The sequence below is a fragment of the Plecotus auritus genome, assembly GCF_963455305.1.
Source record: "Plecotus auritus genome assembly, chromosome: X".
Classification (NCBI taxonomy): Eukaryota; Metazoa; Chordata; class Mammalia; order Chiroptera; family Vespertilionidae; genus Plecotus; species Plecotus auritus.
In genome coordinates, this window is record NC_137784.1 from 99574384 (window position 1) to 99587336 (window position 12953).

Sequence of the window (12953 nt, forward strand, 5' to 3'; positions counted from 1 at the left end):
ATAAAGTGGAAGAAAGAGAAAGAGCAAGTTAGACGGAGAGAGTGAGTGGGAGGGGAACATGTAGAAGGAGAGGTAGTGAGGTAGAGAGGAAAGGGAGATGTTAGGAAAACAAAGGGAAAGAAATAATGAGAATGTTAGACTGAGAGGGACAGAGGGAAGGAGAGGAGAGGGAGAAGGAAGAGAGAAATGGATAGGAAGGTAGAGAGAGTGGAGAGATAGTCAGAAAGGGAAAGGGAGTGAGGTAGAAGGAGAGAGAGAGAGAGAGAGAGAGAGAGAGAGAGAGGAGACAGAGTGAGAACTAGAGAAAAGGAGAGAGTGGGAAAGATAGAGAGGCGGAGAGAGGTAGGAGAGGAACAAAGAGGGGGTGAGAGGGAGAAGTAGAGGGAGAGAAAGAGAGAGGAGAGTAAGACAGAAAGAGATGGCGAAGTTCATAGAGAGAGTGAGATGGAATAAGATGAAGAGAATTGGTATAGAGAGGGATAGGGATATGATGGAGGTTGACAGGGAAAGAGAGAGGCCTAGGGATACAGGGAGAGAGAAGGAGGAGGAGGAGCAGAGCAGGAGAGGGAGATGGAGAGGAAAGAAAGAGTAGGCACAGGAGATAGAGGGAGAAATAGAGGGAGAGAATGTGTGAGAGAGGGAGAGAGGAGAGGAAGATATAAAGGGTGGAGAGAGAGAGAGAGAGAGAGAGAGAGAGAGAGAGAGAGAGAGAGGAGACAGAGTGAGAGCTAGAGAAAAGGAGAGAGTGGGAAAGATAGAGAGGCGGAGAGAGGTAGGAGAGGAACAAAGAGGGGGTGAGAGGGAGAAGTAGAGGGAGAGAAAGAGAGAGGAGAGTAAGACAGAAAGAGATGGCGAAGTTCATAGAGAGAGTGAGATGGAATAAGATGAAGAGAATTGGTATAGAGAGGGATAGGGATATGATGGAGGTTGACAGGGAAAGAGAGAGGCCTAGGGATACAGGGAGAGAGAAGGAGGAGGAGGAGCAGAGCAGGAGAGGGAGATGGAGAGGAAAGAAAGAGTAGGCACAGGAGATAGAGGGAGAAATAGAGGGAGAGAATGTGTGAGAGAGGGAGAGAGGAGAGGAAGATATAAAGGGTGGAGAGAGAGAGAGAGAGAGAGAGAGAGAGAGAGAGAGAGAGAGAGAGAGAAGGGGCAGGTGGAGAGGGATAGAGGAGGAGAGATTGATGTTATATGGATATGATATGGGACACAAGGGGCCCAATGCCGCCTGTCACTACTTGAGCCAAATTAAGCAGAGACAGTGTTGAATTAAATATGAGCATTTATTCAAATAATGCTTGCAGTATCTGGAGAGCAGGTGTTCACCTGGAAATTCTGCTCTGATACCCCTGGCCAGTTGGGATAGCTATGTGCAGCTGGGAGCTCCAAGTGTAACATGGAAAGGGGAGGGGAGGGTCTGCAGTCTGGCCTTTAGGAGCTCAAAGTCTGGTAACAAGGTGGCTAATCTTCTATGGTGTTACAAATAGCTCAGTCTGTTCCTGGGACTGGAGAATGGTCAGTGTTCCTGAGGCCAACTCCCAGAGGGGGTCAGGGTCTAGTTATAGCAACCACTGAAAAGCGTGTTCCATCCTTGGTCTGTTCTCAAAATGTATTTCTTTTTTTATCTTTTTACAGCCTTGTTTCATCCTCCAGTTTCTCAAGATCTGTAAGAAAACCTGTTATTTATAGTTAGCAATGTGAAAAATTATTAAACATCTGTGGCCCTATTCTTATTACGTGCCTTCCCCGCCCCTAGCAGATGGATAGTGATAGGGAGAGATAGATGGGGAGAGTGAGGGAGAAGGAATTGGAGAGGAAGAAAGTGAGAGGGGAAGATGGAGGAGAGAGGGAGAGGGAGAGAAGGAGATGAAGAGGGCAGAAGAGATTCAGAGACAAAGGTTAAGAGAGGGAGAGGGAGAGGGAGAGAGTAGAGAGAGTGGGATAGTGAGAGTTCGAGGGAGGGAGTATGAGGCAAAAAGAGTGAGGGTGGAGAGAAATAGGTAGAAGTACAGAGAGAGAGGGCATGTGATGGAGAAGGAGAGGGGGACAGGGAGAGAGGGAAATATGGAGGGAGAGGAAGTGGAGAGAGGGAGAGAGGCAGAGTAGGAGACAGAGAAAGTGATATTGGAAGACCTTTCCTTGTACACAGTCAGAGGGAGAGAAAGAGAGAGAGGGGGAGGGGGTTGAGAGGTGAGAGATGTAAGAGGGAGAGAGGGGAGGGTGTGTGTGTGTGTGTGTGTGAGAGAGAGAGAGAGACAGAGAGAGAGAGAGAGAGAGAGAGATTCTACAAGGCTGATCATCGTTTATTTTTGCCCTTTATTTTCCTAAACAGCCCCAATTATGAAAGGTAGCAGCTTGGCATTAAAGTGCATTAATTCTGGTTCTTGATTTTGTTACCCCTGAAATATTCTGTGAAACACACTAACTCATTGACTGACTGACTAACTGACTGAGTGAGTCACTCACTCACTCAGGGTTGCATAGATACTTCCATGCCATTGAGTATTTTGGAGAAGAGGAGACACATGAAGGAAGACAAGGGGGTGTATAAGATTCCAATATATGGACTGTATTTTCATTTTAAAAAATTCTTTATTGTTTAAAATATTATATGTGTCTTCTTTTTCCCCAATTGACCTCTCCCCGGTGACTCCCACCCCCAGCACATGCCCTCACCCGCTACTATCTGTGGCCATTGGTTATGCTTATATGCATGCATACAAGTTCTTTAGTTGATCTCTATCCCCCCATCCCCTGCCTTCCCTCTGAGGTTTTGATGGTCTGTTCGATGCTTGTATGTCTCTGGATCTATTTTTGTTCATCAGTTTACGTTGTTCATTATATTCCACAAATGAATGAGATCATGTGATATTTATCTTTCTCCAACTGCCTTATTTTTCTTAGCATAATGCTCTCCAGGTCCATCCATGCTGTTGCAAATGGTAAGAGTTCTTTTTTTTTTTTTTTGGTTGATCTCTACGCCTTACCCCCACCCTCCCCTACCTTCCCTCTGAGGTTTGACGGTCTGACCCATACTTCTCTGTCTCTGAATCTGTTTTTTTCCCCCTATATTGATTAAGGTATTACAAATGTGTCCTTATCCCCCCCATTGTCCCCCACCCCCCCAATCCTACCTGCACCCTCACCCCCTGTTGTCTGCATCCATTGCTTATGCTTATATGCATGCATACAAATCTTTTGGTTGATCTCTCCCCCTCACCCTCCCCTACCTTCCCTCTGAGGTTTGAGCATCTGTTCGATGCTTCTCTGTCTCTGGATCTGTTTTGTTCATCGGTTTATGTTGTTCATTATAATGCACAAATGAGTGAGATCATGGGATATTTATCTTTCTCTGACTGGCTTATTTCGCTTAGCATAATGCTCTCCAGTTCCATCCATGCTGTTGCAAATGGTAAGAATTCCTTCTTTTTTACAGCAGCGTAGTATTCCATTGTGTAGATGTACCACAGATTTTTAATCCACTCATCTGCTGATGGGCACTTAGGCTGTTTCCAAATCTTAGCTATGGTAAATTGTGCTGCTATGAACATAGGGGTGCATATATCCTTTCTGACTGGTTGAATTACTGGGTTAAATGGAAGCTCCGTTTTTGATTTTTTGAGGAAACGCCACACTGTCTTCCACAGTGGCTGCACCAGTCTGCATTCCCACCAGCAGTGCACCAGGGTTCCTTTTTCTCTACATCCTCGCCAGCACTTGTCATTTGTTGATTTGTTGATGATAGCCATTTTGACAGGTGTGATATGGTACCTCATTGTCGTTTTGATTTGCATCTCTAGGATGATTAGTGACTTTGAGCATGTTTTCACATGTCTCTCAGCCTTCTGTATGTCCACTTTCAAAAAGTGTCTATTTAGGTCCTTTTCCCATTATTTTGATTGGATTGTTTATCTTCCTTTTGTTAAGATGTATGAGTTCCCTATAAAAATTGGAGATTAGACTCTTATTGGAGATAACATTGGCAAATATGTTCTCCCATGCAGTGGGCTTTCTTGTTGTTTTGTTGATGGTTTCTCTTGCTGTGCAGAAGCTTTTTATTTTGAAGTAGTCACATTTGTTTATTTTCTCCTTAGTTTCAATTGTCCTAGGATCTGTATCAGTAAAGATATTGCTATGACATATGTCTGATATTTTGCTGCATGTGGAATCTTGTAAGATTTTTATGGTTTCCCATCTTAAGTCCTTTATCCACTTTGAGTTTATTTTTGTGTGTGGTGTAAGTTGGTGGTCTAGTTTCAATTTTTTTTGCATGTATCTGTCCAATTTTCCTAACACCATTTATTGAAGAGACTGTCTTGATTCCACTGTATGCTCTTGCCTCCTTTGTCAAATATTAACTGAGCATAATGGCGTGGGTCGATTTCTGGGTTCTCTGTTCTGTTCCATTGGTCTATGTCTATTCTTGTGCCAGTACCAGGCAGTTTTGAGAACAGTGGCTTTGTAATATAACTTGATATCTGGTATTGTGATCTCTCCAACTTTGTTCTTCTTTCTCAGGATTGCTGCAGCTATTCAGGGCCTTTTTTTTTATTATTCCATATGAATTTTTGGAGAGTTATTTCTAGGTCTGTGAAATATGCCATTGGTATTTTAATGGGGATTTCATTGAATCTATAGATTGCTTTGGGTAGTATGGACATATTAATGATGTTCATTCTACCAATCCATGAACACAGTATATTCTTCCATTTGTTTATGTCTTCTTCTATCTCTTTTTTCAATGTCCTGTAGTTTTCTGAGTTTTTTTGTTGTTGTTGCAATGGTAAATGGGATTGTTTTTTAGTTTCTCTTTCTGTGAGTTCATTATTGGTGTATAAAAAAACCATAGATTTCTGGGTGTTAATTTTGTATCCTGCTATGTTGCCGAACTCATTTATTAAGTCTAGTAGTTTTTGTCATGGAGTCTTTGGGTTTTCTTTGTACAATATCATGTAATCTGGGAATAATGACAGTTTTACTTCTTTTCCAATTTGGATGCCTTTTATTTCTTCTTCTTGTCTGATCACTATGGCTAGAACTTCTGGTACTATGTTAAACAGGAGTGGTGAAAGTGGGAATCCTTGTCTTGTTCCTGTTCTTAGGCACATGGTTTTAGTTTTTGCCCATTGAGTATGATGTTAACTGTAGGTTTATCATATAAGGCTTTTATTATGTTGAGGTATGATCCCTGTAGTCACACTTTGCTGAGAGGTTTTATCAAGAATGGGTGTTGGATTTTGTCAAATGCTTTTTCTGCATCAATTGATATGATTATGTGATTTTTGTCTCTCAGTTTGTTTATGTTATGTATAATATTTATTGATATGCAGATATTGTACCATCCTTGCATCCCTGGAATAAATCCCAATTGGTCATGGTGTATGATCTTTCTAATGTAATGCTAGATCTGATTTCCTAGAATTTTGAGGATTTTAGCATCTATGTTCATGAGGGATATTAGCTTGTAATTCTCTTTCTTTGTAGTGTCTTTATCTGGTTTTGTGATTAGGGTAATGCTGGCTTCATAGAAAGAGCTTGGAAGTGTTGCTTCCTCTTGAATTTCTTGGAATAGTCTGAGGAGGATAGGTTTTAGTTCTTCCTTGAATGTTTGGTAAAACTCCCCTGTAAAGCCGTCTGGCCCCAGGCTTTTGTTTGCTGGAAGCTTTTTGATGACTGCTTCAATTTTTTCCATAGTTATTAGCCTATTTAGATGTTTAGATTCTTCCTGATTGAGTTTTGGAAGGTTGTATTTTTTCTAGGAATATGTCCATTTCCTCCAGGTTTTCCAGTTTGTTGGAATAGAGTTGTTCATAGTATTTTTTTTAACAATCCTTTGTATTGCTGTGGGGTCTGTTGTTATTTCTCCTCTTTCATTTCTGATTTTGTTTATTTGGGTCCTTTCTCTTTGCTTCTTGGTGAGCCTGGCTAGAGGTTCATCAATCTTCTTTATTCTTTCATAAAACCAGCTCTTGGTTTTATTGATCTTTTTTATTGTTTTTGTTGTTGTTGTTTCTATGTCATTTATTTCCCTCTGATCTTCATTATTCATTCCTTCTGCTCACTCTGGACTTTTCTTGTTTCTCTCTTTCTAATTATTTAAGTTGCAGAGTTAGATGATTTATTACCAGTTTTTCTTTTTCTTTTTTTTTTGAGCAAGGCTTGCAGTGCTATGAACTTCACTCTCAGGATTGCTTTCTCTGTGTCCCATAGATTTTACATTGTTGTGTTTTTGTTGTCATTTATTGCCAGGATGTTTTTTATTTCTTCTTTGATCCCTTTGGTAATCCAATCATTGTTTAATAACATGCTATTTAGCCTAAAAATGTTTGAATTTTTGTGGTTGTTTTATTGTAGTTTCTTTCTTATATTACTCCATTGTGATCTGAGAAGATTCTTGATATGATTTTAATCTTCTTGAGTTTGAAGAGACTTTGCTTGTGTCCCAATATGTGGTCTATCTTTGAAAATGTCTCATGTGCACTTGAGAAGAATATATATTCTGTAGCTTTTGGGTGAAATGTTCTCAAGTTTTCAATTAATTTCATCTGATCTAGTGAGTCATTTAGAATTGCTGTTTCTTTGGTGATTTTTGTCTAGAGGATTTATGCAGTGATATCAATTGGGTATGAAAGTCCCTTACTATGATTGTATTGCTGTTGATCTCTCCCTTGATATCTTCTAGAAGTTTTTTTTTTGTATGTATTTGGGTGCTCCTGCATTGGGTGTGTATATGTTTACCAGATTTATATCTTTTTGTTGTATCAATCCCTTTAGTATTATGAAATGGCCTTCCTTATCTCTATGGCCTTCACTTTGAGGTCTATTTTGTCAGATATAAGTATTGCTACCCCAGCTTTTTTTTTTCATTTCCATTTGCTTGAGAAATATTTTTTCATCCCTTCACTTTCATTCTGTGTGAGTCCCTTGTTCTGAGGTGGGTCTTTTGTAGACAGTATATATATGGGTCATGTTTTCTTATCCATTCAGCTACTCTATGTCTTTTGATTGGAGCATTTAGTCCATTTATGTTTAAGGTTATTATTGATAGGTACTTGTTTATAGCCATTTTTATACTTTTTTTTGTGTGTTCCTTCTTCCCTTTCTATTTCTTCTTTTTACAACAGTCCCTTTAGCATTTCTTGCATTGCTGGCTTGGTAGTGATAAACTCCCTTAGCATTTTTCTTTGTCTGCAAAGCTCCTGTTTTCCCCTTCAATTTTGAATGATAGCTGTGCTGGATATTGTATTCTTGGATTAAATCACTTGCTTTGCATCACTTCGTATACTTCATTCCATTCCCTTCTGGCCTATGTGTTTCTGTTGAAAAATCATTTTATAATCTAATGGGAGATAACTTGTAGGTAACTCTCTAATACAACCTTTAAGATTCTCTCTTTGTCATTAATGTTTGCCATTGTAATTACAACGTGTCTTGTTGTAGGTGTTTTTGGGTTCATTTTGTTTGGGACTCACTGTGCTTGTGTGACTTTGCTCTTCCCTAAATCAGGGAAGTTTTTTTTTCATTATTTCTTCAAATATGTTTTCTAATACTTGCTCCTCTTCTTGTCCTCCTGGCACCCCTATTATATGTATGTTACTTCATTACATGTTGTCCAAACATTTCCTTAGGCTCTCCTCCTGCTTTCTATTTTTTTTTTCTCCTATTGCTGTTCAGATTTGGTTTGTTTTTCTTTCCTATCTTCTAAATTTCTAATTTGGTCCTCAGCTTCTTCTAGTCTACTATTGAAACCTTCCATTGTATTTTTTTATTGTAACTATATCATTCTTCATTTCCTCTTGATTCTTACTTAAGTTGTTAATTTTGTCAACCATCTGGTTTATGAACTCTATGACCCTTACTGTGCATTCTTTTTCTGACATATTGCATGCCTCCATTTCATTTAATTCATTTTCTGACTATTCCTCCTTTTCTTTCCTTTGGGGTTGTTACTTTGTCTCCCCATTTTTGCTCTCACTGAAGGGTCCAGGCTCTGAGTCACGCAGGACCTGTGGCTGAAGTGGCGGGCTGGTGGGAGGGTTGCACACTCTGAGAATCACCACAGAGCCCAGGTGCTGGGTAGCATGCTGCCTGTGGCTGAAGCGGCAGGCTTGGCAGGAGGGTTGCACACTCTGAGATTCACTGGAGGGCCCAGGTGCCAGGTAGTGCAGAGCCTGTTGCTGAAGTGGTGGGCTTGGCAGATCCATAAATATATTTTAAACATTTGTTAGATGAAGGACGTTGCTAAAAGATCAACAGTGAGGATTAAATAATATCCACAGGTGATAACTGAAGGGCCTAAGTCCCTGTAGAGAGAGAAGTAAATGGAATCTAGAATAGAAAGTCACCAAGAATGTTGACAAGAATTTAGATAGAGAGGACAACTAAGCCTGGAGACAAATACTGCCCCTAGCCGAATTTATACTACCACCTCCAGGTTTTGAGTGGGGTGCAGATCTTAGATACTCTCAGAACATGCCTCCTGTTCCTTTTTTGTAACCAGGCTCAGGGGATCTAGCCCTTCTCTCTTCTAGCCTCACAATCCTCTCTTTTCCTTCTACTCTTGGACCTCCCCCCCCCCACTCTTAGGCAATTCATAGCTGTGAAGCCTAAATGAGATAATAATACATATCATGCCTTACAAACAGAAAGCATTCTCTAATAATTACCTATTTTTGTTATTATGGAATTAAGGCCCCAAACTAGAGAGAGTTTAGAGCTGATGGCCAGGAAACAGACTACCAGGATTTAGAAATCTGCCAGGTAGGAAGCTAGGTAGGTTTGAACCTAATCTCTTTGGGCATTCTTCCAAGAAGCATTTTAGTGGCCCACTTGGCATCCTGAAATCTAGGCCACCTTCCACCACAACTCCTTCACCTTTTTCTAGACAACTAGTTATTTTGCAATTAACAATGGGTTAATTGCTTGGAAATATTTACCTGACAGAGCCAAGATTTAAACTTGCTCCAAGGGAAGTATCTTAGGTCAGAAGCCTGAATTGCGTAGTTGGTTGCAAATGGGAATTAGATGGAGAGGGGATCCATCTCTATTAATCTCCACTTTGGTATAGTGATAGACTTGTGAAAGGGGTAAGAACTTAATTGTTCAGTGTCATTAGGAAGTCAATTATTTTAATCTCTCTTCAATAATTAGCTATTAATTAGCTGGGACTAAAGAGGAGAATAATTGGAGATGAATTTGCTCAGACTATCTTATGCCTCTTGGAGCAAATATTCTTGGCTATTAATGAGATCTTAGATAAAAGGAAGTAGGCACAAAGGGAGGCAACCAGCTAGAGGTGATACTTGGCTAAGAGCAATATGATGGGTTAGTTGGACTCAAACGTATTTTGCATCTTCTCCCAGCCTTTTCAGTAATCTTTTTCCCAGGCCTCTACATAGCAGTCCCAACCCTGGGGCTACCCCACTATAGACAGAAAGTTTCATATGTAATGATTACGAATATGGATTTGGGCCCTGGCCAGTGTGCTTAGTGGTTAGAGCTTTGTCCCTGTCAGAGCACAGCCAATCAATGTGTCTCTCTCACATTGATGTATCTCTCTCTCTCTCTCTCTCTCTCTCTCTCTCTCTCTCTCTCACTTTCCCTCCTCCCTCTCTCCCTCCCTCCCTTCCACTCTCTCTAAAAATCAATGGAAAAATATCCTCGGGTGAGTATTAAAAAAAAACACAAAAAAGAATATGGATTTGGAGTCAGATCTGAGCTAGAATCTCAGCATGGCCACTAACCACCTGAGTAAGTTAATTAATCTCTCTTTCCTCAGCTGCAAAATGGCAATGATAATAATACCGCATGATTGTTTAGAAATTAATACAATAAAGCCCTTAGCATAATGCCTGACAAATGAAAAAGTACTTGTCAGTGAATACTTTTTTTCCTTTCATGCTTTCCCACACCAGGAATCTTTTGTGATGGAAAAATCCAAGCTGCTCTGATGTTTTACACATACTTCTTCCAATAAGACTGCTACCAGTGAAGGCTTGATGGACCCCTGGGCCCTGCTCCCAGCTGTGGCCTGGCAGCCCCTCTGTCTTTGACAAGTCCTTCCCTATCCTTTCCAATATGGTGTAATGGTTTTAAGTGTGGGTTCTGGAGTTAGACAGATCTGGGCTGAAATCCAAGCTCAATTACTTCCTGGCTGTGTAATTTTGGGCAAATCATTAACCCTTTTATACCTCAATTTCCTCATCTGTAAAATAGCATAAGAATATTAAGTTACCTCAAAGGATTATTGGAAGGATTCATGAGCTTATGCATGTGAAGCATTCAGAACAATGTCTGGCATGTGATAAGTGCTCAAAAAGTGGTGGCTATATTATTATCTAATTATTCTCTCCATCCTGGCTCCCATTCACTCAGGGACCTGAGTGTCAAGAGTTCATCTGACAAAATCATGTAAGTGGAGACTTAGTGGTTTAGGAGTCCCTTCCTCTACCACCATGAGACCAAAGGCAGCATTAACTCATAACAGATTATAGATTCTAAGTGGTGCCAATTTATTTATTTATTTTTAAATATGTTTTTTTAAATTGATTTTTAGAGAGGAAGGGAGAGGGAGAGAGAGATAGAAACATCAATAATGACAGAGAATCATTGATCATCTGCCTCCTGCACACCCCACACTGGGGATCGAGCCCGCAACCCGGGCATGTGCCCTGACAAGGAATCAAACTGTGGCCTCCTGGTTCATGGGTTGGTGCTCAACCACTGAGCCACACTGGCTGGGCTAAGCTGTGCCATTTTAAAACATATCCCCCCCCCCTTTTTTTGTTAATCCTCACCCAAGGATATTTTCCCATTGATTTTTAGAGAGAGTTGAAGTGAGGGGGAGAGACAGAGAGAGAAACATCGATGTGAGAGAGACACATGGATTGGTTGCCTCCTGCATGCACTCCAACTGGGCTGGGGATGAAGCCTGCAACCGAGGTACTGTGCCCTTGACCGGAATCAAACCCAGGACCCTTCCGTCTGTGGGCTGATGCTCTATCCACTGAGCCAAACCGGCTAGGGCTGGCCCCCAAATTTTTGACACTCATATTGAGAGATGATGTCTAGTACCCTTTTTTTGAATCTGGGTTCTGTGAAGGCTTGACAAATAGAATATGGCAGAAATGGCACTGTGACAATTTCTGGGGCTATGACTCAAGAAACTGGCAGCTTCCATTTCCTGTCTCTGTGGGTGTTTACTCTTAGAACCTGGCCATATGCTGTGAGGAAGGCCCATCAGCCCATGAAGAGGCCCCTATGGAGAGGAAGTGAAGCTCCTGGCCCTCAGCCCTTGCTGAGCTCTCAGTTGATAGCTAGTACCAACTTGCCAGTCAATGTGAATGAGCCATCTTAGATGTACTAGTAGATCTTCTAGCTTCCAGTTGAGCCATCCCAGCTGACACCAATGAAGCAAAGATCAGACCACCTTGCCAAACCTTGCCCATTGGTGTGAGCAGGATCCATGTTGTTTTAAGCCACTATGTTTGGGGTGATTTGTTACATTGCAATAGATTATCAGAACACAGATTATGGGCAACTGGCCAATAGGTGGGGGAGATCTTTTGGGGAAGGCTATTCCGTGTATTGACAAGTACATCATACAAGTGGTCCTATTCATATGTAGGGCTGGCCTTTGGCTGAATTATGGAATGAACTTGCTATGAAATATGGTTATTAAGTCTAATGATTTAATATTAAATAAATCACAAAGGCCTCCTTCCTCCCTCTGCTTGGGTTCTCAAACAGATCATGGCCCTGAGAGCATGTGGCTTGATCATCTTCCGAAGATTCCTCATTCCCAAGATGAACAATATTGCAGTTGAGTTTCTACTGCTGCAAGCATCAGATGGAATTCATCACTGGAGTCCTCCTAAAAGCCATGTGGAACCAGGAGAAAATGAATTGGAAACAACCCTGTGGAAGACTTAGGACAGTGGTTCTCAACCTTCCTAATGCCGCGACCCTTTAATACAGTTCCTCATGTTGTGGTGACCCCCAACCATAAAATTATTTTTGTTGCTACTTCATAACTGTAATTTTGCTACTGTTATGAATCATAATGTAAATATCTGTGTTTTCCCTAAGACCATCGGAAAACACAGATATTTACATTACGATTCATAACAGTAGCAAAATTACAGTTATGAAGTAGCAACGAAAATAATTTTATGGTTGGGGGTCACCACAACATGAGGAACTGTATTAAAGGGTCGCGGCATTAGGAAGGTTGAGAACCACTGACTTAGGAGGAAGCAGGCCTAAATGCAAGCCAGCTGACCATGATTGGGGGGTTAAGAAGGGAGCTCAATTATGTGGCCAGGGAGAAGCCTAAAACAGTCATCTACTGGTTGGCAGAGGTGAAGGACTATGACGTGGAGATTCACCTCTCCCAAGCTTACTGCTGGCTGGGGCTGGATAAGGCCTGACGATTGGTACAATTCAAAGAGATAAAGGCTGTGCTCCAAGGACACCAGTTTTTCTGCTCCACAGTGGCCTGAGCTGACTGGAACAGAATCATTCACCTCAGTAGGATCCTTGAGGGCCGTCTGAGATGAATCTATCTTCAGCTCCGGGGAAGGTTGTGCTGGTCTTTGGCTCATCATTGCAAAGAGCAGATAGGTTAGTAAGAGGGGAGCAAATAAAAATCTTAGCTGGGCGGTAAAGAAGGCAAAGGAGGAGTTAAAAAACGACATCCTTGTACTTAATAAACCCCAAGCAGCTTATCTATCTTTAAAAATACAAACAAGCAAACAAAAATCAAACACAAAATGTTTTTGATCAAATATGTTGAACAGTATTATAATAAATATTGATTCCCTCCCTGCCAAATCTATTGCTCCCCAATACCCCATATCTCAAAAATGATCATGTTTCATCCAGTTACTCAAGGAAAACATGTAGGTGTCATCTATGAATCTTCCCTTTCTCTGACTCCTCACATCCAGTTCACT

The 12953-nt window shown here is 41.1% G+C and overlaps 1 pseudogene across 1 annotated transcript; it reads left to right on the plus strand.

Moving 5' to 3' along the window:
• The first annotated feature begins 11751 nt into the window (after positions 1-11751).
• LOC308239915 (bis(5'-nucleosyl)-tetraphosphatase [asymmetrical]-like) lies at positions 11752-12500 on the plus strand (annotated as a pseudogene). The gene is made up of 2 exons: positions 11752-11932; positions 12249-12500. The product of its transcript is annotated as a bis(5'-nucleosyl)-tetraphosphatase [asymmetrical]-like (transcript).
• Positions 12501-12953: the final 453 nt, after the last annotated feature.